Raw genomic sequence first — 24264 nt, 5'->3', positions numbered from 1 at the left:
ACCTTTTTAGGTCATTATCCAATTTCTCATTCTACAACTTTAATGTTGTTATCTCAATGTCCTTGACATTCAATTCATAGTTGGCATTCATCATTTGCCACAAAGTATCCAATTTTATGTTAGAAATCTTAGCTAGCTCTAATGATTTCTCTTCTAGTCTATTGGTCAAAACTCTTTTATCATCTTCAATAATGGACTTTTCTTCCATAGATTTCTTTTTTTGTTTAGCCACCTCACATAGTAATATGGCCTATGATTCTTTCTCTAACCTAAAATTTATGATTTCTTCAGCTTGGGCTCTATTCTTTTCCATTAGATCTATAATTGTTGCATCAAATTCATTGGAGTCTCCATTAGAAAATATCTTAGTAGTGTCCATCTCTCTATATTGTGTGTCATTCTCCTCAATAGAAATTTCCTTCCTTCTCTTTAAAGATTTCTTTAAGTCTTCTCTTTATTTATTTAGTTGTATTTTAATTGCCTGATTCTCAATGATCTTTCCCAACTTGTAGACTTCCATTTTCAAGATCTTTCCTCAAAGCTACAAAGCTCCTCTTTCACAGAACTAGGCTCTAATACCAATTGTTGGAATTACCATAGGAAAGGTAAACTTCTGAGGGGAGGGGGTGAATCAATGCTTTAAATTTTGACCCATAAAATATTCACCACACATCCATCTCATACATTCAATAAGTAAGCTAAAACACCGTGTAAATAATGTACATCTAAATCATGAAAATAAGTAAGCATTCACACATATCTAACACTAGATATGATTACCTAGAAACCCTCCAATGAGAAGATAAAACTAGGGTGGTGATGACCCCCACAAATCTTGACTACTGCAATAATAAAGTGTATCTAATGAAGCTTACAATGTTTGATCATGAGACATGATATACCCTATGAAAGTTTTTCCCTATTAAAGGCTTACAAAGACTATTAGGTCTCACCTTGTCAAAGGATTTCAACACCCTTGTAAAAGTGTGCCTTGTTAAAGGACTTTGACTCACAATAAAGTAAGCACCTTGATAGAGGATTTCAATATAGCCTATTAGGACTACTCTATTAAGAGATTTAACTAATTCACCTATTAGAATGTCTCATTATTGATCCCACAATTAGCACTTTGTTGTTTGATGATAGATCACCTCTAAATTGATGTACTCTTGATCCTTCTTGATTAGATGTCTCTATGTTGTTCACTATCTCCTTCCTCTATTCTACTTTAACTAATTCTACAATGCAATTTCAATTCACAATTCCTTAGTCACCATGAGTGCTTTGTTTGCACATGCAAACTTCTCTCTTCACTCCTTCCACACACATATGAAGTTTAGGGTTTTTCTTCTTTAAGAAGACCTAGGTGACTTAGGGTTAGGTATGAATCAACAACTTTGATTCATCCATTTTTCTTCTTAAATCTTTCCTTTACCTAATTGGTTGCATGTAATGCATTAGGATTCCAACTTAAGATTCATCCTTATCACCAAAATATTGTAATTCAATCTGTAAGTTGGCTAAAAAATGGTTTACATAGTAGTTTGTGCCAATACAAAGAACTATGACAAAACTATGTTACTCGGCATCTATAGTCTCTGATGCTCAACATATAATAATTTCTATATTATGACTCAACATCTAAATGACTTAGCATGCACATATTATTTGGCTTCTATATCACTTAACATACAATGTCTGCTTGGCACTTGAGTGACTCGGCACATGAGTGACTCCACACGCACTGTGGGCTCAACATGTTTATCTTATAAATGTTGTACTCGGTATATACTACTTGTTTGGCCTGAACTAAGTAAATGACTTAAGTGTATAGACACTTAGTAGTCAAAACCAATCTGAGATAAACAAATAGGAGTAGTGATTCCTCAATTCCACTGATGCAATCATCAATGGGAACTTAATAATAACCAAAAGATGTTTCACTTCTCATCAAATCACAAGGCCACAAAAATTCCACTCATGTGAGACAAGAAGTTGTGTAGGAATAAATAGGTGATCTCTTCTCCAACTTGGTACATTAGTGGAATTTTTTAACATGAGGTAAACATAATAAAGTCATTGGCTCATTATTATTCATGAACATGCATTCACAAAAATAACACACTCCAGCAAGAATAACTACAATCATAATGAGAGCACAAATAGCATATATTATTGCATCAAAATAATATCTTGTAGTACATATTAGATCCATGTGTTTATAAGAAATCATGTCCTCAATTTGTATTGAGAATGAGAGATATCTTCATGCAAGCATATGCTAAAAACTAATAAAAAATATATAATTATATACAAACTAACTCTCTAAATGGTGTTAAGTATGTCTCCACCCTTTATATCAATTAATAGGTGCATGAGCCTTTACATGACTTGAAATAATAAAATAAGAAGGAGATAAGAAGAAGGAAGATTCAAAAGGATTGAGTCACTAGAAGCTCTAAAAATGGAAGCTTAGCCTTCTCTGGGTGTTTATGGGAGTTAAATTGTCATCAAAATGTGTTTTTAGTGCATGGAATGATCTAAATTAGGAACTGCCAGTTAACTGTTGATGCACTATTACTTCTTCAAAATGGTTAATGTACCTCTATTAAAAGTGCACCTACACACCTTGGTGACAGGTTCTAAAATTGCAAAATTTCGCAAGTGTCAAAACTAAATTCCTATCTTCTAGGTTTTGTACCCCTTTATACTAGAACAATTTTTGAATGTTTTCTCTTGAATTTCTCTATTACCTCAGTCACTTGGCTTGCTTCCAAAAAATTCAAAGCTACACACTTATCTTTTACTACCATTCAATAATTACTAACTTCTATATGTGTTGCCACAAAATCCTCAAGTTTAGTGTCTAGCTCCAATAGTACCTCTCTAGTCTTAAATGCTTGTCTAATATCTTGATCTAATGAACCATATTTGAAGGTTCTTTAGAACTATTGGACCATTTATTTCACTAAATTGAGCTTGGCTTTTGAATCATCTTCAAAAAATTTAAGGCAAGCAGCATTTTTGTACCTTTCTACTTCCAAAATCTGCTCTTGAGTTTTGTCTTTCAACTTCTATATCTTTGCATGTAATGTCTCCATTACTTTATTCTCAATGGAAATCTTCTTGATCCAATCTTCTAATTTATCAAGCTCTTTAGCAAAGTATACCTCCATGATCGTATGATACCTCTAACCCTTTATTACTCAAAGTGCTTGAAGGACTTTCCCCTAGGTATGTACGACATCCATTAAACCAAAATCTTAGTTCATTATGGACATCAATTTATGTGCACTAGACTCAATATGGTGCAATAGGTTCAAATTGTTCTATATTATCTATACACCTTTATCCTCAAAATTATCATGCCAGTTTTGACATGTTCCCAAAAAATGAATTCATCTATTTCCTACCCTTTTTTTCCTCTCTAATTTCTTGGAAAGGGTGATCTCTAGATGATCCATGTCTATAGGGTCCACTACTCCATGTAGATAGCCTCTAAAAAGCTCATTTTACTTCCACAGTAATATCAACTTAGACTCATCTTGGTCCATGTGTCTAAACACCTCTTTTATGCCTGTAGTGATTAACACTTTAGCAGTATCTACCATGGGCCTTCCTAGTAGGACCTCCTTGATTTGATAGTCTTTAGGAGTCAAATACTTAGTGTCAGCATGTGGAGGAGGGATGGAAATGTGCATTAGCAAGTCTTGATCTTAGTTCTTCATAATGAAGGCTAATGGTCATGCATCACCCATAGGTGGCTCAAGCTTCTTGATGTCTTTTACTAGCTCATCCATTCCCTCATCTACACTGAAGTGCAACAGCCTTTTCTATCAAACCATAACCTCCCTCTTCATCCAAGTAGATGTAGTGCCCATGGGAGACATGTACTTGGCTATAGAGGGGGTTTGTACTACAAGACTCTTCCCCTTATCACTCCTTTCTAGTGTCTTCTCCTTCTAAGAAAGATCTACATTTGGATTCCTTGTATATGTTGTGGTCAATGTCCTAGCCTCTATATCACGAGGAGTTTTTTGAGATTCTTCTAGTAGTTGACCCTCCTTTAATACTTCATAGGCTGGCATTTGTTTAGGTGCTTCCTCTTCTATTTCTTGTTCCTCTATTTGAATGGTGAGTAGGGTGACTGAGCCTTTGTCCAAAAATGATAGATCTTGAGATGGTAGCAGTGGTATGGCCAGAAGTTCTTTAGGTAGAGGTGGAAATTAATTCCAATCCTCTTTTGTCACCCATCATCAGTTCTTATTGACATAAAGTCAAAATCAAAAATATCAAAGACATTTGGTTTTTCCCCTCCTCATCTATAATCCACTAGTTTTTCTCATCTTCTAAAGTTGTAACTTGAATAGGTTCTTTGGGAATGGATGGTGGCATCATGGTGGAGCTTCTTCTTCTTTCTTCTTTCATAGTTGTAGTTGAGTGAGTCCTTTGACTCAAGTCAACATAATCCATTTGTTCATCCTCATCTTCTTCTACATCAACTTTAGGGATGGTCTTGGGAACCTATGGGGGAGGAGTATTATTTTTCTTTAATTTCCTCCTTTGTGCCCCTCTCATAGTGGACTCAATCTTGGCCTTCTTGGGAGCTAAGGTTGAGGCTTATTCCTCTTGACCAACTAGTGGCACCCTTTGTTCCTCCTCTTCTGATTCCTATTCCTCTCCTAGAGGAGGTACTTGCTTAGTCTCTTGGACTTGACCTACCTATTCAACTTAATGCTCTGCGTGAGTCAAATCTTTCTATGGATGTGGAGGTTTTTGAGTTTGAACCATTTTTTCCTTAGCCTTTCTCTTCCTCTTCCCTCTTCTATGTGCCTCAAGATACTTAGCTTCCCACTCATGTCGATGAATTATTTCCTCCCTTATTGGGGACTGAGCCAATAAATTTGGTATAGTGACCTTAACACCTTTTCCTTTGATAGGTTATGTGATGGCTTGTAGAGAAACAACATGTGGAACTAGATCAAGTTTAAAAGGTTTCTTGACCCATTCCCTCATTAGTTGTACTATATGGTAGGCTTTTTTGTTGATGTCTACATTCTCATCCCTACAAATCTCTGCATTCATTATTAGTCTACCATATATTTTATCCCTATTGTATAGTAGATCTAAGACATCTTTTTTGTCTTTCTTGACAGCCTAAAGAGGGATCTTCATTTTAAGATCTTTCTCCACTAAATATAGAGTCATCCTATAATATTCCCTAATTCAAACTTCATAGTCATCTATGGCATTCATTGAATGATCTTCTAGTGCACCATTGCAATATTATCAAAGTATGGGTGAGGGGATTTGTACTCTTCTAAGAGATATCGATCCTACTCCAAATCAAAGGTCATTATATCCTATTTTTTCTTGACCTTGAATGCACCTATGGTGATTGACCATACCCATGTCTTCTTATGACATTTCCTCACTTTGTTATATGCACATGTGAGTCACCTAGAAATCTCAAAAAAAATGATCCTATCAGATGAATATCTTGGGAGCTTCTTTGGTTTGACCATAGTACTAGCTACCCTTAGGTAAGTGAATATTTTAAACTGGATGTAGTAGGCACTAATCTTAGTGATCCTTAATATTGCCTCTACTATAATCCTTTTGGCATAATCACCCTCTATCAATAGGATGATTGCAAATATAAAGTCATCATTCACTATCTTGTATTCTTTTCTCTAATCTGAGAGATTTTTCTTCACTAGCTAAGGATATACCACATAGAGCCAAGCATTTCCTTTTTGCATGCTTCCCCTTTTGTAAAGTCATGGGTAGTTTGTTATCCTTGCCATCAATAAGTACACCGAATATGATTTCATATAGAATTTAGGATCTGCCTTAGTAGCTACTAGTTTCTCATCTAGGTTATCACTCAACATTATGTGGTCCAATCAATTGGCATCTTGATTGTTCTAATGGTTTCAATGAAATGGACCATCCAAATATGAAGATTCCTAGCTATTGGTAGGCCCATGAGTTTTCTTAAAAGTATGATGGTGTATCCCACTTCATCATTCATGTATCCCTGAGTCATATCTACCTTGCCAACTCTTTGGACCAAAAGTGTTCTATCAATCAAAAATGATTATTGCATTATCGCTCTCACATCCCTTTTATTACCATCTTTCATCTCCCTCATAGGATATCTATAAATATTGATCTACTCTAGGAAGGTGAAATAATTAATGTTTCTAGGTTGGAGGTCCAAGATAATTTCACCTATAATGATCTTGACAACCTTCTCTTCTCTAATGTAGTTCTCAACAAGGCCTATGATGAGTTCAGAAGACTACACTAATGTAGGATGTGATGCCATGTTAACCAACCTTGATTAGATAAGTGTTGAAACCATTGTAGATCTCTCCTTAGGCTTGTTACAAATTGTGAGGAATGCATTCCAATCAATGTGACCAAGTTTTGTGTCTCTAATCTTGGAGTGTCCATATTGAAAATGGGATTTCTTTGGTGTTCCTTGAAATTTTAACACTATAGGCTTTGGAGAAATATTTTTTGCAAGTGAGGATGATGAGAATGCCATTTTATCTACAAAAAAAGAAGATATTAGCCTAAAAATCAAAAAATATATAACCTAAAACAAACCCTAATTGACAAAAAATTGCCTAGCCCAAATGCTCCAAAATAGTGAAAAAAAAAGGTAATCTTCCCTTTACCCCTAATATGACAAACAGTGCACTCAAATGGTTTCTCTATAACCATTTTGGTATAGTTGTGCAACTATGCACCTTAGAGAGGTGTGCACCTATGAAGAAAGTGCAAGGGGGACTCAACTTAGGTCCTCCAATGTCATAAAAAAGGGTGCACACATACGCACCTTAAAGGAAAAGGTGTACACATGCACACCTTGAATAGGTGTGTATGTGCACACCTTTTCTAGCCTTAATGCCTTAGTTTTAGGTTTTCTTGTTCTTGTGTTAGTTTTTTAGGTTTTTTTAATGAATGGACAAAGGTGTGCATATGTGCACCTTGAACAGGTGCTCATGTGCACATCCTTGTGTTCTAAGACTTATGTGTTTGTGTTTGATGTAGGGTATGATCACACCTTTAAGACTGTGGAGGTGCACAATTAGGGGAGCATGGGTAAATAAGTTAGGAGAGGCAAGGGGGGGCTGGGATTTTATAGGCCTGGGTAGGTGCACACCCTTTGAAGGTGTGCACCTACGCATGTGCATAGGTGCACATCTCCAAAGGCAAAAAGGTATGAACTTGTGCATTTAGTACACATGCATACATAGAATAGGTATGCATGTGCACTAGGTGAACTAGTGCAACCTTTTGGACAATAGACTTAAAATCTACCCATTTCTCCCAAATCTAACACTCTAAGCTTCTCAGTCAGAGACACAGACTAAATCCATACTCCTAGGGGAGTCCCAAAAATTACCTAGGCCCTGGACCAGGGGTCTGGGAGACCAAAAATCTACTAGGGGTTCCCCATTTCTAAGGGAAATGGGGTGTGCATTATGAAACTAGAACACCTATATTCCTACAAATCTTATTTTCTTGTATCTTTCTAGAATATGGGTTTTCTTTGAAAACCTTGACTATCACTAGTAATTGGTCCAACAAGATTAGATGTTGTCCCTACATTAGTGTTACTTGTTTTCCAAACATACTTTGACCTATTGTAGTAAAATACATCATAGGACCATCTTGGGAAGCATCTATATTACTTGCTAGAGGGTCACAAGATACACCAAAAGACATAGCTTAGGAAGATGCAACCTCTCCAACAAAAAGACTAGAAAATGACTTGAGGAACTCAATTTTTCTTCTCTTGTGAGCAACTTGATATTCATTCTCAACCTTTTCTATTTCTTAGAAATATCTTCACACTCCTTCCTAGCCTTCTCTAATTCCAAATATATCTTGGATATGGTGAGGTTATTCTTTGTAGTTACCATTGGTTCATTTATTTGAATACCCATGACTTTTGACTTACCATTATCTGCAATCTTGACTATAGGCTCTATGGTGCTTTCTTCCAACCTAATTTCATCTACTAGTTTATATGGATGGATTTGTGCAATGATAGGTCATTCATTCTTTTTCTTAGAATTATCTTCATCTTAACTCTTAGATTTCAAGATTTCAACAGCACCAAATAAAACTATATACAGAGATGTTGATTTTTCTTCAAACTTCTTATTATATTCTTTCAACAAGGTCATCCTTCTCAATAACTTTTCTCTCTCTATGAGATCATTCATGGTTGTCCTTTATTTTTCTTCCTCCAAATGTAAGCATTTGGCATCTTCTTCTGCATCTTTGTTCCTTGAAGAATCTAAATTAGTAAAAATATCATCAAGAATGATGATGGTAGCTCCTAATTCTATGGTATCATTCAATTCTATGAGATTTCTCTCAATGAAAGGGATTCTCCCTAGATGAGATCCTATAGGTTGAATACTTCTTGGTTTTCTATGTTGATCCATTTCTTTGAAATAACTTTTCCTTAAGATGACATATGTAGTATATGAGACTATCTTACCTTGGTATACTCCTATTCGAGTGAATTAGTTATCTGAAAATTAAAACATTTATCTTCTTTAAACAAACTTGACCATGCAACCAAAGTAAATAGAAACCATAATAAAATGCACATAGACAATTACACCAAATATGTTGACTAGGGAAACCCTTGATCAAAGGGAAAACCCTAGCAGAAATGATGCCCACAAGATGATGTACTAATATAAATATTCCTTGTTAAAGGATGGACCCTATTAGGATTCTATTAAAACATTTATTATATAGAGTCCTTGTTAGGAGACTTTGAATCCATGTTAGGAGTTGTGGTACTATGTATGTAAGATGAGCCCACTGCCCAAACATGCAATTTTAACTACAAGAAGAGCTCTCTACTCAAACATGTAATATATTGTTATGTTTTTCTTTCCTTTTTTCTATCAAAAAAACTAATCACTATCAAATCTTGTAGTCTAGGTCACAAACTCATATCCAAATATCAAACCTTGAACTACTCAGAAAAACCTTGGCAATGAAGTTCCATTCACTTACGCACTGCTTTGCTCAACTTTGCATTCTGCTCTTCCTGCTACTTATCATCAATTATAAAACCATAATATAATAAAGTAAAATGTCCTTCCTTTATACTGGGTCCTCAAAATAATTCCCTAAGCCAGCTATTATACGTTCTCAATTAATTATTATAGGACCACAATAAGAACATGTTACACTTAGCAATAACATAAATCTTCCACCTTGCAACTTGAATTTCTTTTTGTACATTCAATATTATGATGAAAAAACTTAGCCATGTCATCATCAACATGTCTTCTTGATTTCCTCAACCTTAATCCTTATAATATCAACTTTGCTAAGAGATATAACAAGTTTACTAGAACATGCCTCTATAAACTCTATCTCATAACAAATATCACCAAAACATACATAACTTCTTCTAGACTTATCCTTTATTCTTCCAACATTAACTACATATGCTAGATACTTAGAAGTATCTCCCATAGCCTTGGATGGTAAGAACACTCAACTAGCCATCCGTAGAAACTTGATCTTTTCATTGTTCTTCTGTCAAATACCACAGAAAATTGTTGTGTTGATATCAATGACAAACTCAATCATGAATGTAACATATAACCATAGTAACATATCTATAATAATTCTTTATAGGAATATCATTAGAATTCATGCTTCCAACAATCTTCTCCATTGGCACTGATGGAAACATAGATGAAAAACATCTAGTTTTAAGAATACCACCAAAAGACTATTCAACTTTAAATCTTCTTCATCAATTATTCTGCCCCATTGATGTACCTTAATGTGCTTTTTGTCAAACTATTATTCCATGTTGTGCTTGTGCCAATAATATTGTAGTCATGCCTAACTTCTCCAATTTTCATGCATACTACTTTATTATGTTGTTTTTTATGCCAAACTTCTTCCCCATTGACATCAATGTCAAAGCTTTGAACAACCAACTTTACTGCACCAAAATTTGCAACAATTGATTCTTACTTAACTTGAGTGTCAAAAGACACTATTCAAAACAACACCCAACAAGAGTCCTGGATGACTTTATCAATCATGGATACTCTTTGATACAGGAAGCATTAGTATTCAGTCCAAACAATAGTGGTACTCTATTACACTAGACTCATGCACTCTTGCATCTTCTACTTTGATGTAGGAAGGGGCATAACCCCATGCATACCTCGACAATACTGAAAAGTCTCTTTCGGAAGAGGCTTAGTGAATATATCTACAATCTTCTCTTTAGTGCTCACATACTCCAATTTGATTTCCTTTTCTGCAAATTTCTCTCTCAAGATATGATACTTAATAGAAATGCGCTTGGTCTTAAAATGCAACACTGATTCTTAGACATATTTACCATGCTTGTTTTGTCACAATGTATGACAATAGGTCATTGATTTCTATCCTTATATACTTTAGCATCTACTTCATCCAAATGACTTGATTGCAATTTTTTTTGCTACAACATACTCTACTTCTACTATACTTTGTAATGTAGAATCCTACTTTTTTCTTAACCAAGAAACCAATCTTCCTCTGAGAAAGAAGGCTCAACCATTAGTGCTTTTTCTATCATCCATACAACCTACTCAATCTACATCAATGTAAGCACTTAGAGTGAAATCGTTAGATCTGTCATACCACAATCTAAACTCAGATGTTCCCTTTAGATATCTAAATATCCTTTTGAATATTGCATAATGTGATTCTCTGGGATCAGCTTGGAATTTTGCAACAATTCCAACTACATTTTCTATATCCAGCCTTATGTGTGTTAGATATTGCAATCCTCCAATCATAGATCTCTACTTTTTCTACTCAACAGTAGGTGTCTCATCCTTTGTAGATAACTTATGTCTAGTTACCATAGGTGTTTAAATGGGTTTACATATTTCCAATCCAAACCTTTTTAGTAAATCCTTCAAGTACTTAGTATGAGAAATAAAGATTCCTTCTTTATTAAATACAATCTACAATACTAAGAAATATTTCATCTCTCCTATCATATTCATTTCAAATTCTTTCTTCATCTTCTCAACAAACTTATTACTTTCTTCATCATTTCCTTCAAATATGATTTCATCAACAAATATTACCAGAATCATCAAACCATCATCAATTTTTTTTCAATATAGATTATTATCTACCATACCTTTTTTATATCCAAGTTTTATCAAATGTTTTTCCAACCTTGCATACTAGGTTCTAGGTGCTTGCTTCAATCCATACAATGCTTTCCTTTGTCTGCATACTATGTCCTTGTCATCTGTTAAATGACATACTTTAGGTTGCTCAACATATACTTCTTCTTCAAGTTCTCCATTCATAAATGCTAACTTGACATCCATCTGATATGCTTTGAATTTCTTCTATGTTGTGTAAGTTAAGAATAATCTTATTGCTTATATTCTAGCCACTGGAGCATAAGTCTCCTCAAAATCTATCCCTTCTTGTTGTGAGTAACATTTACATACCAATCTTGCTTTGTTCCTTACAACTTTGCCTTGTTTGTTTATTTTGTTTCTAAATATCCATTTATTTCCTATAACATTTTTGTCTGCTGGTCTAAGGACCAATTCCCATGTCTTATTCTTTACTATCTAATCTAATTCCTTTTTCATTGCTTGTTTCCAATAATAATCTTTGCATGCTTCATCTACATTCTTAGGCTCAACTTGATATCAAGCATAGTTCTTCATTTATTCTGCTTCTTGTCATCACACATTTGTCTTTGTTTCTGATGATCTTCTTGGATGGATGATTCTTTATCATATTCTTTGCTGAAGTAGGAGTTGCTATCTCAAATCTTGTCTCTACTAAAGGTTTTGATCTTTTTTCCTACCTTAGCTCTCCTTCATTCTACAAATCATCATTAGTCTCAAGAAATACCTCATCATTCCTTGGCTTAGTAACAACATCATCATCATTTTAATCAACTATTCTCTCTTGTATCTTGAATTTTTCATCAATTCTCACATTTTCACTTCCCATAATAGTCTTAATTCTCTGATTATAACATCTATAAGCCTTTCTTTTCAATGAATAACCAAGAAACATACTTTTGTAACTTCTACCATCAAACTTACCAATATCATCATCTCTTTTGATACAACACTTATGTTAGAAATGGTTTAGAATAACTAAGAGGGGGGGGTGGTGAGGGGATGAATCAATTATTCAAGGTCCAAATGTCTTATTCAAACTTTTCACTAAGTATAGAAAGCCCATTCATTCATCCAAGCTTTAACTTTTCTAATCAGAAAATTACTATAAATCAACATGCAAGCATAACACACAAGAAATCAACACATGACATAGTGATTTACGTGGAAACCCAATTTGGGAAAAACCACCAGTAACATGCTACTCAATTCTCACTCTTCTAAAGTGATACACTGTGAAAGGCCTGCCCTATTAAAGGCTTACAACACACTATCAAATGTGACCTTGTTAGAGGATTTAACCACCCTTTTAGGAGTGGGCCTAGTTAAAGGACTTTAGAACATTCACTTGAAATGCCAGACTATTAAAGGATTTACAAATGGCTATTCAACCAACCTAAGTCCATAGGATTTTCAAATCTAATACAATTGCTAGAGAGTATTAGAAATTATTTGACCTGACAACAACATACAACTTATCTTGCAGATCTCAAATCACTTCTCAGCTCATACCCTTGCTTGGCCTTCAATCACTGCAACTCTGATAGCTTTCCCTCCTTTCAAGCTTACTCTCCTTGAGTCTCCATGCTCAATGTACCAATGCAATCATCTTTTCATGACCAATTGTAGAAGCAGAGCCTATGTGTTCTTTCTTCTCCTATATGTCTTTCTTGACACCCTTCTAACAACTTCATAGTTTGGCTCTTTAGCAGCAATAGTATCAAAAAAAATTGCTTCTTGGTCTATGACTCCTTAAATAGAAGTCTTGGACTTATTTTCCAACTCCATTCTTCCATTCTTTAATCTCAATTCATGTGGATTAGGTAGGATTCATTGCCTCTAACCCATATTTTGTTTCCTCTAGAAACTTCTTGAATAATCCTTTAGAATTCTCTCAAAAATGGTTTACATAGAATTATATGCCACCAGCTCATCATCCTTATCTTCCAACTTGTTTACAAAATTCAAGGTAACCACTTTGTCGGCTCAGATTTGGCAAATCTTCATCATTTAAAATAATGCAGTAGCTTGGCACTATTGAAATACTAGTGCTCGACACATACTGTGTTACTCGGCATCAACTGTGTTTTTCCTGATGCTCAAAGTCTAAAGATCACTCAGCACCAACTAAGGTTTTCTAATGCTTGGTACCTAATCTTCACTTGAAACCTGAAGATCACTCAGCACACACTAGAATTTCTTATTACTCAGGTCCAATTGAAAATTTTCTCAACTTCAACTAACTTGCTCAGCACCCACTAATGATCTTAGTTTAAGCTTTGCATTTAACCTTGTTACAACTTCTTCCTCCAATGTTTCTAAGTGTGACCAACCTATGTTTATTTGAGTATGTTATCAATACATTATTTAACTATTGTTTTAATTGATTCTTGCTCTTCATTATAACATCATAACTCAACCTTCACTTTATGTACTCTTGTTACATCTTGTTGATCAAATCCTCTCCATCAATCAACTAAGTGATAGTACTTGAATCTTATAAGAAAATGCCATTCCTACAAGTAGCAGTTTTGACATCAATGACAAAATAATTATTTAAAACAACAATCTTCCTTCTTTGCAACAATCTCCCTCTTTGATCTTCAACAATTTAATCATCAACGATGAGCTTTTCAATTAGATTTCCAACAATTTACTCCCAAAAATACTGAAATACTTAACTGTAGGTGAGTGATCAAACCATAGTTTGTAAGATGTCTTGTTTGTGTCTTTCCTAACTTTCACTCTATTCATAGTGTAGACTAGTGTATTCATAGCTTCTCTCCAAAACATTTTGGATACATCATTCTCTGCTAACATAGCTCTTACAGCTTCTATAACTAACTTGTTCCTTCTCTCTACAATGCCATTTTGTTCAGGGTTCTTAGAGCTGATAACTATCTTTTAATTCCATTTTATTTACAAAACATGTTAAAATAATTTGAAGTAAATTCTCCTCTATCTAATCTTAATCATTTAATCTTCATACCAAATTCATTCTCAACCCTATTCTTGAATATCTGAAACTTATCAAATGCCTCAGATTTCTCTTTAAGAAATGCAACCCACATCATTCTAGAAAAATCATCAACTAGAATCATAAAATACCTTTCACCATAGAATCCTTTAGTCTTTTTAGGACCACTAAGATCTATGTGTATAATCTTCAACTTTGTTGTAGCGGTAAACTTCTTGCTGGGAAAAGAAGTTTTGTTATGCTTTTCCAAAACACACTCCTTGCAAATTGTGTTAGTACACTTTACAATCTTCAAAAAATCTCTAACTACAAACATTCTACTAGTCTTTACAATACTTTCAAAGTTTATATGACAAAATGTCTTATGCCATAACCAACTGTCATCTACCTTTGCAACCAAACATGTCATTTCAATAAGATTCAAATACATTATTTCCAACTCTGACAATTCATCCATCCTAAATTTTGGAGTCAAAAATCTTGTTCATGTCACTAGTCATATGATGTGAACAAGCATTATCAATTATCCAATTAGATTTCTTCTCAACCTACGACACCAAATCTACCTTTTCTAGACTTTCTTCTTTAATTGCCACAAATCCAATTTCATCATCACTAGCACTTAATGCTTATTCATCAGAATCACTATCTTTATTTTCATGCAACACTTTCTTTCTTTTCTAGGCTTGTAATCTCGCTTATACTTTTTCTCTCTTTCAAGAAATTTATATGCATAATGACCATATTCATCACAAGCCCAACATTCAAAGATTTTATTACCTCCTTTTTCTCTTTTTACTAGAAGGGTTACTTGTTCTTCAATATTTTTCCCATCCTTAGATTTGCTATTGCTAGCAAAATCTCCTCTAGCACTTGTGCTCCTTGATAGACTGGGTTGAATATTCAAGGCACTGAAAGTTGTCTCTATTCTAGTCAATTCTCTAGACTATCTAAGCTCCTTCTCAACTACTTCAAGTCTTCCAAGCAATGAATCTTTTGTGAAATCTTTGGTACAAGATATCAACAATTGTATCATCCGAATTGCTGACTTAAATGGTGGTGTTAAAGTCTTCAATATCTTCCATATAACCTACAGTAATTTTTGATATCTTGCCTATATTTGTTCTTACAAATTCATCTTTCATCATCTTAGCATCTTGAAATGCACAAATCCAACTTTGTAGTCTTAACTTCTTAGAATGTGCATCTCCTTCAAAACTATTTCCAAAGCTTTCCAAATCAAATGTGAAGTAGCAAGTGATTTTACCTAATTGTACTCAATTTTAGGAAGTGCAATCAAGAGTGCCTCTTTAGCTCTCATGTCACACATAAAAAGATCTCTTTCTACCTTAGTGAAAATTTCCAAATCATTTTCAGCAATGATTGTCTTCATTGATTTTGTTAAGATCCAATATTCTGGACCCATACACAATAGATGTATCTTCATCTTTTCTTTCCAGCTGTCATAATTTGTTCCATAAAACTTTGGACTATCTTTCCTAAACATGTTCTCCATGGATCTCCTGAATTTGTCAAACTTTATCTTCAAGGACCTGATGCTCTAATACCAATTGTTAGAAACAATAATCCACCAAGATAACTAAGAGAGGGGGTGAATCACTTATCTGACAATTAAAACATCTATCTTCTTTAAAAAAAACTTATACATTCAACCAAATTAAACAACAACCATAATAAAATGCACATAGACAATTACACTAGATATCTTGACTACAAAAATGCTTGATCAAAGGGAAAACCCCAATGGACATGATGCCCACAAGATGATGTACTAATATAAATATTTCTTGTTAGAGGATGGACCCCATTAGGATTCTATTGCAAAATTTAGTATATAGAGTCCCTATGAGGAGACTTTGAATCCCTTTTAAGAGATTACAACCCTATTAGGAGTTGTGGTACTATGTATGCAAGATGAGCCCACTGCCCAAACATGCAATTTTAACTACAAGAAGAGCTCATTGCTCAAACATGTAATTTATTGTTATGTTTTTCTTTCCTTTTTTCATTCAAATAAACCAATCACTATCAAACCTTGTAGACCAAGTCACAAATCTTGGACTCAAATATCAAACCTTGGATCACTCAACAAAACCTCGACAATGAAGTTTCCTTCACTTCTACACTACTCTGCTCAACTTCACATTTCGCTCTTGCTGCTTCTTATCATAAATTATAAAACCATACCATGATAAAATAAAATTTCATTTCTTTCTACCAATTCCTCAAAACAATTCTCTGAGTCAGTTGTTAGACCTTCTCAATTAATTATTATAAGACCACAATAAGAACATGTTACACTTAGCGATAACATAAATCTTTTGCCTTGCAACTTGACTATCTTTTCATACATGCAATATTATGATGAGAGAACTTATCCACATCATCATCAACATGTTTTATTCATGTCCTCAACCTCAATCCTTAGAATATCAACTCTGCTAAGAGATATAACAAGTTTACCAGAACATGCCTCTGTAAACTCTATCTCAAAATAGAAATCACCAAAACTTAGATCACTTCTTCTAGACTTATCCTTTCTTCTTTTGACTTTAACTACATATACGAAATACTCAAAAGCATCTCCCATAACCTCAGATAGTTAGAATACTCAACTATCCATCTATACTAACTTGATCTTTCTATTGTTCTTCTGTCAGATACCATAGAAAATTGCTATGTTGACATCAATGAAAAACTTAGTTATGAATGTAATATATCATCATAGTAACATATCTACAATACTTCCCCATGGGAATATCATTAGCATTCATGCTTCCAACACCTTCCTCTTAGAAAGGGGTCATGAAAATTTCACCAAGATTCTCTTTCCTCTATTGGTTGATATTGTGGGTTACTTTCAATGTTATCCCTAAGTGTTTTATTATGACTAGACTCACCTTTTTTCTTGTTCTTTTTATCGATTTTTGTTAAAATAAACTAAACGCTACTTAGGAAACCTTGACTAAGTCACCACCTACTAAGGAAAATATGACTTTTCTAATGACAATCCTTAAGAATATACATCAAATGAGAACCCACAGAAGCAAGCCCTTCGCTTATGAAAATGTGAACTATCTTGATTGGCCCACCTTTACCATAAAAGATTCAGTACTCACACCTAGATGTGACAACATACTAACTTGATAAAAGAAAAGTGTACTTCAAGGAAAGTAACTATGTCACATGATGAAAAGACATTGGGCTAACATACATACCATGAGAACCTTTTGACATTATCTACATAATACTTTCCCCACTAGAGTTGTTATTTCATTGGCTCCTAATTTAATAGGATTTCAATTATCTATGGGATGTGGATAACATCTAGAAGTTAGCTATAAATCATGAAAAATATATCAAATCAAACCAATAGGACATACTGATAAGGCTAATTATTCTTCTTCCCTTTGAATTTTGTAGGATTTAGATGGGTATACCTTTGGATTAATCACCACTTCTCTTTACAACACTATTAAAATTTAATCCCATTATAGAAGATAATATCATTCAATTATTCTTACTTTGATATAATAAAATAACTAAAAGCTCTCTAAATCAAGTTTAGGCCAACTATTTTATATCTACAACATAACATAAAATGTAAAAGATTTTGATCAAATATTTTAATGCTATGTAAGCCTAAGAACTTGCTTAGAATTATAACATGACCAATACTTTATCCATTGGGTTATTTCTCATCAATCTGACACTATAGCTTTAGATCTACTCATTTACCTTTTGAATAAGATTGAATATAGAATACAGATCTCATACATAACACATTCTTAGCATGAAACCCCTTAATTCTCTCATATCATATTAATGATTTTATTATTCAATTTGATTAATAGTAAAACATGAAATGGGATATAATTCAAAATGAATTATAACTATCTATTAGAAATGCTTTAGAATAAGTGAGAGGGGGGGGTGAATCAGTCATTCAAGGTCTAAATGTCCTAATAAAACTTTTTCATCAAGTAAAGTGAGCCCATTAAATTGTTCATGCATCCAAGCTTAAACTTTCCTACTTAGCAAGTTACTATAAAATCAACATGCAAGAATAAGACATGAAAGATCAACACATAACATAGTGATTTACATGGAAACCCAATTTGGGAAAAACCACAAGTAACATGCTACTCAATTGTCACTCTTCTAAAGTGATGCCCTGTGAAAGGCCTACCCTATCAAAAGCCTACCCTATTAAAGGCTACAACACACTATTAAATGTGACCTAGTTAAAGGATTCAACCACCCTATTAGAAGTGGACCTGGTTAAAGGACTTTAGAACATTCGCTTGGAATGCCACCCTGTTAAAGGATTTACAAATGGTTGTTAAACCAACCTAAGTCCATAGGATTTTATCCTAATTGGTACAATTATTAGAGAGTAACAACAACTTAACTGACAGAATTTAGATCTCTGATCAACTCACAACATTGCCTAGCTTTAAATCTCTATAGCTTTGACAACTTGTCCTTCTTTTCAAGCTTTGTTTCATTAAGTCTCTTTGCTCAATTTACTAGTGCAATTTCCTATATGGCCACTTATCGAAGCAAATTCTTTGTGCTCTATTCTTCCTTCTTCTCAATGCCTTCTCCTTGACACCCTTCAACAACTTTGACCCAACAACTCTAGCTTCTTGGGCTATGACTCCTTAAACAAAAGTCTAGAAAAAAATTTCAGCTCTTGATCTTGCCACTTTAATTTTAGATTGAATGGGTTAGGTAGGATTCAATGAATCTAACCCATATCTTGTTCCTTCTAGAAACATCATGAAGAATCCTCCTAAATTCACCTTAAAATGGTTTACTTAAAATGCTATGCCTCCAGCTCATCATCCTTATCCTCCATCTAGTTTACAAAATTCAAGGTAACAATCTTGTTAGCTCAAATCTACCGAATCTTTAACTTTTCAAATAATTTAGCAACTCAGCATTATTGAAATTCTGGTGCTTGGCACATACTATATTACTTGGCACCAACTACATTTTACTGATGCTCAACACCTACTATGCATTCACTCTGCATCCACTAGGTTTTTTGATGCTCAACACCTATTACTTTTCTCAACACCTGAACTTTCTTGGCTCCTTCTGTTTCACTTAGCACACACTAGATTTTGCATTTTCTCAGCACTAACTAAAAATCTATTTGGCATGAACTAGCTTGCTCGGCACTCACTAATGAACTTAGTCAAGCTTTGTAGACAACCTTGTTACAAATTATACTTCTAATGTATCTAAGTGTGGCCAACCTCTGTATCTTCAACTATATTATCAATATATAATTTTACCATTTTCTTAACTAATCCTTGCACTCCATTACAAAACTATAACTCAACCTTTCCCTTAGGTGTTTTTCTTACATCTTGTTGATTAAATCCTCTTCATCAATCAACTAAGTGATAGTACGTGGATCTTATAAGCAATTATCATTCTAGCAAATAGAAAGTTTGACATTAGTGGAAAAACAATGATTGAAAACATTCTTTTATCAAAAATTTCCCTCTTTGCAAACAATCTCCTTCAATAATGATCTTTTCAATCAAATTTCCAACAAAATTCAACATACTTGTCGTTGAATCGTAGAAAATTCAAAAATAGCATGAAAAGAGAAAAGATTCAAATTTTAGTAATTAAAAATGGCTTTCTCATTTTTAAATAGTTTACTTGATATAATACATTTGGAGTGTCATATCTTATTAAATGAAGTGACTCAAGATAGACTCAAAACACTAAAACTCTATTTTGTTCTATCGATGAGAAAAATCAAGATATGACGCTTCACATTTTTGGACTGGTTAAACATCTAAAATTAATACTCATTTTCCTAAATTTTGGACCCTCTTTTAAGTCTTGGAAATTCATATATAGATATGAGTTGCAACAAGTTTTATACTTGAAAGGGAAATATACATTTCATTACATTATTGGACATAATACCTTATTAAAGACAAAATAATAGAAATAAAACATTGGAGACAATTCCAAATTTGAATAGATGGGAGCATGGACATTCAAGATTAGTTCTTTATTTTCAATGTAGGTATATCTATAGTAGGTGAATTTCAAAACTAAGGTATCATAATTTGACAATTTTCCTCCCTCTTTTTTCTCTTAATGCTTTCTTCCAATTCTTCTCTCTAGCTATGTCTAGTTGGCAAGGCCTTAATCCTTCTATTCCTTCCCAAATAGTAATATTTGTATCCACATCATGACACATAGAATCTCTAACTATATTCAACTCGGTCAATCATTTTCCCCATCTAGCATCTTTTATGGGTCTCACATCATTAAAAATCATGTTCATGTCCATTTCAATTTTAGACAGTGTGTCACAAACCTCATAAAAAGTTTATACATTGACATATCCATCAAAATATGCAACAATCCTTTTATTTTCTAGATTATTGTCAAAGGATGTAGATAATTCTTTTCATTCATTTAACTTTCCTTCATCATCTATAATAGGAGATATGAAACTTTGTATATGATCAGCAATAACCTTCACCTCACTTTGTATTTATTAGATATTGCCAGTGAAAATCCCATACAACTATTTAACCCTACAAAGAATTTTCTTAGTAGTAATGATAATTTCCTTTGGCAAATTTTTCTTTATAGTCATCATTGGGATTAATTTGTCAAGGATATGAGAGTAAGGGCTCCACTTATTAAATAATAAAGTTAACAAAGAAAGGACTTCATAACATTTGTGTTCTATACCTTGCAAAGAGATAAAAACACTATGAACATTTTGAGAAATATTTTACAAAATACTTATCCTATGGGGAAAAACACCCTTCATTTCATTTATTTCAATATCTCTAGCTGATTCTTTTGCATCAATGTCCATATTCACACGTAGGTCTATTACCACAATAGGAATTGATCCCTCTCCCTTTGTTTTAATTTCTTTGTCAAAAACTTCTATCAATGGCTTGGTGACCTTTTTTAGAGTTTTTACCTCTGTTACAAATTCATGAATCTTTCTTTTCCATTACATAATTCATTTCTAATTCCTCTTCATATTGCTTCCTAGAAGCAACATAATTCTTTAAGATAATTGATCTACAATATTCTCCATCTTATCCTTGCTCAATAATGACATTACACTCAATAATCTTGAGACTTCTCCACTAGATACTGACTTTTCACTCAAAATCATGACACTCTCCTAAGTTGTGTCATCACTTCCATCAATAATGGCTTAGTTGATGCTGAGGGGATGCTCAAAATTGCATTAGTCTATACATCTATCTTGTATCTAGATCCTCTCTAAAATCCCCCAAGGACAAATGATTTAAAAATAAATTGAATTTTCATGTTCTTTGATTTGATCCAATATAAAAGAAGAGCTAAGATCACATCTAGAGAGTAGTAATGTCCCACTTATTTTCACCAACTCTATAGCCTCCTTCAAAGTGAGTGTTTCACTATCAAGATCATAGGATAGAAACCTTCCTATGAGTTCAAAAATATTCTCATTGGGATCCCCTGGTTGCAATGAAAAAGATAGTTTAAAAAATTTCAATTTAAATAAGAATCTTTTTATCTCCTAACTCTTAACAAAATCATCATCTTGAAGGAATTCTCAGGATTGAACAACCCCATTGTCTATCATCTTTGCTACCAATTCCAACTTACTTGTAGCCTTTTCATTCTTTGTTGCCTATCTTATTGAAATAATTTGTCTTATGTCACCAAAATAATGACTACTTTTAGGCAAGATTTGCAAGCCCTTTTCCCAGCCTTTGAAGGTATATCAGTCAATTTTCTCTTCTTCTTTCACCCCTATTTCCATGTTGATGTCATAGTTTGTGCATATTCTTCTTAATCTTCTTCCTTTTCAAGGTATATAAATGGCTCAAGGGATACATAATTCACCCTTCCATATTATTTCTCATGAACCTCATCAAGAATATGTGACATAATCCCTTGATAGTTTGTAATGCATTTACTAAATGTGTCCAAATATTTTTTGTTATATATATAATCCCAAAAATGCAGGCCCAATCCTTCTTGACTCCTCTTCAACCCTCACTATATCTCTCCACTTTAGGGTTCTATCTCTACGAAAATTGTCAAATAGAAAATTTCTTATTATATCTTCTTCCCATAAGGGTTTCTTCTAGGGTAAACTATAACCCCTTATACTTCTTAGTGTTATTCTAAGACATGTTAAAGATTATAAGTCCTGCCAACTAAGGATAGAAATTTATATTATCTAAGGAATACATTAATTTCATCAATGGCCGCTTTTCTGATTGTGAAATTTCCTTTCTTGAAACTCCTACACACAATGAGCATTTTTTCCTAGCAAGGCCTAAATGTTCTCTATTCGTCAATTTGAGTTTCCAAAAGATATCAATGATTCCTAACCTCTTAGGAAAAATTCTTGGTAAAAAATGGGGAGGTTGTGGGCACCCATATACCCTCATTATAGTGTTATTTCCAAATAAAAATACATATCCCTCCAATTTTGATCTAATAAAACATCATCATGACACAAAGTTGGCCTAAGAAACTTCCTTCTCTCTCATGGAATTCTCTCTATATTAGAAAATAATATATTCATGATAGAGAAAATGAAATCATTATAAAATGAAATATAATTGGAGTAAGGATAAAAATTTATCCATGCCCTATTCCATCATTGCACGTGGATTGATTCTTCCATCTCCTTTATTTGTTCAATGAAATATGGGCTAATCTAACCAATATTTTTGTATAAGAGCATATGCATAAGCATTAAGTAATGATGAAATTTGAAGCTCCCCAATTCTCCTACCTTTGTGGCTATGATTTTATTATACATCATAGTGATCATGCTTTTCACATAATCATATCCCACATTAGTGTGCTGATCTTATATATTTATGGCCATCACATAAGATGTGCCAGATTGTTGGAATGTTCAAATGGGATGAGTACTTCTGAGGAGGGGAGGGGAGGGTGAATCAAAAGTACCACCTTTTATCCTTTTAAGTCCTTTTTAACATATAATTGAAAGTTAATTGCATGCAATTAAACATATAAGCAAACATGAAATGAAAGCATGTATCACCATATAACACAAAGACTTGGTAACCCAAAAACCCTCCAAGGATAAGAAGGTAAAACTGGGGTTGGGATGACACCCACAAAAATCAATGCAACAATCAATGTTCAACCACTTCTGATGGTTTGCCTTGTGAAAGGCCTACCCTATTAAAGGCTTTACATTGTGTCAATAGTGACCTAGTTAGAGGATTTACAAACACTTACATGAAGTGTCACCCTGTTAAAGGATTTACAATAGGCTGTTAAACCCACCTAATACATAGGATTTTCAAGACCTTCTCGAAAGATTCTCCTACCTAGCTGTTAAGCTAACCTATCAACATAGGATTTCAACCTCTAATACAATTGTGAGAAAGTATTAGAACATTTGAGCTGATTGAATGCAATCTTAAATTGCTGGATTCAGGTACTAGATCTACTCTTCTTGTTCTAATCCTTGCTTGATTTGATCTTTGTATGTGTTCCTTATCTCTTGTACTATTCTGATCAACTTGTTATGAAATTGTTGCTCTATTCCTCTAAGTTGTCGAATCCATTTGTTTGTATATGTTATGCCATTTGCTCTTCAGATTGTTTCACATGTTTTATAATGTCGAATCAGATCGGCGGTTCCTTCACCATCAAATTTAGGCAACTTTTCTTTTGGACCTGCCATTATTACTGTATGTTGGGGGTTTTGTTATGTACCTGCATTGTTCTAAACACCTGCATTGTTTTGAGCTCCCGTGCTGTTTTGAACACCCCCGTTGTTCTGCACACCCGTGCTGTTTTGAACACCTGCGCTATTTTCTACACCTGCATTGTTTTTTGCTTCTGCGCTATTTTCAACACCCGCACGGTTTGCAACACCCGCGCTATTTTTGACTTCCACGCTATTTTCGAATTTTGCGCTGTTTGGTGAAGAAGAGGCTTTGTCAACCGAAGCTATTCATTCCAGAAGTATATCTCGAATGAAGAGGTCACTCCACGCTCGTGCTC

General features: G+C 33.8%; 1 pseudogene; it reads right to left on the bottom strand.

Moving 5' to 3' along the window:
• The window catches only part of LOC149547519 (chaperone protein dnaJ 20, chloroplastic-like), a 67694-nt pseudogene extending 43715 nt beyond the window's left edge, over nt 1-23979 (bottom strand).
• Nucleotides 23980-24264: the final 285 nt, after the last annotated feature.

This window comes from Cupressus sempervirens, chromosome 7 (assembly GCF_028749045.1).
Source record: "Cupressus sempervirens isolate cs-2001-9-10 chromosome 7, ASM2874904v1, whole genome shotgun sequence".
NCBI classification, from domain to species: domain Eukaryota; kingdom Viridiplantae; phylum Streptophyta; class Pinopsida; order Cupressales; family Cupressaceae; genus Cupressus; species Cupressus sempervirens.
The sequence above is the reverse complement of the archived record's forward strand: the minus strand, read 5'-3'. Positions and strand labels throughout refer to the sequence as shown.